Source organism: Penaeus monodon, chromosome 32 (assembly GCF_015228065.2).
Source record: "Penaeus monodon isolate SGIC_2016 chromosome 32, NSTDA_Pmon_1, whole genome shotgun sequence".
In the NCBI taxonomy this organism is placed as follows: domain Eukaryota; kingdom Metazoa; phylum Arthropoda; class Malacostraca; order Decapoda; family Penaeidae; genus Penaeus; species Penaeus monodon.
Window position 1 is genome coordinate 24,345,968 of NC_051417.1, and position 520 is coordinate 24,346,487.

The 520-nt window shown below is 37.5% G+C and overlaps 1 protein-coding gene across 1 annotated transcript in view; it reads left to right on the top strand.

Annotated features, from left to right (window-relative positions):
• LOC119593747 (cuticle protein AMP1A-like) overlaps nucleotides 1–520 on the top strand; it is a gene marked incomplete in the record, with an annotated part of 17,656 nt that overhangs the window by 990 nt on the left and 16,146 nt on the right.

Sequence of the window (520 nt, forward strand, 5' to 3'; positions counted from 1 at the left end):
CGCGATGGACGGAGCTCTTATCTCTGCTCCAATTATTTTTAACACTGCTGTCCGAATTGTGAATAGTTTGGGGATCCACATTTTCCTTGTCTTTGTCGGTATAACTGAAGTCTAGATTTTGGGTAACTTTACTATTAATAATGACGATAATATAAATTATATAGTCACAACATATAGTTTCTCAACGGCCCGGTCTTGGTGAAGGATTAAATGTTCATCGGACGAAACCCATGCAGAACATGTGGAGGGATGTATAAAATCCATAAAAAAGCAATGACATCACGAATCTGTGGGCAGTGTACAGTAACCGCACCTATACATGCCAAAAAGGAATGTTTGAGGCATAAGTGAAGTATTTAAACAGAGAAAACAAAAAGAGAAGGGAAGCTTGTGCAAATGCCATCTTAACTGGAATTTACGGATTCATAAGGAATCAAGCTAATGAGAATTAATACAGGCACACACCTTTTGTAAGAACTCAGTGCTAAAGTGTTGGATTTGATTACAAAAGACGATTAGT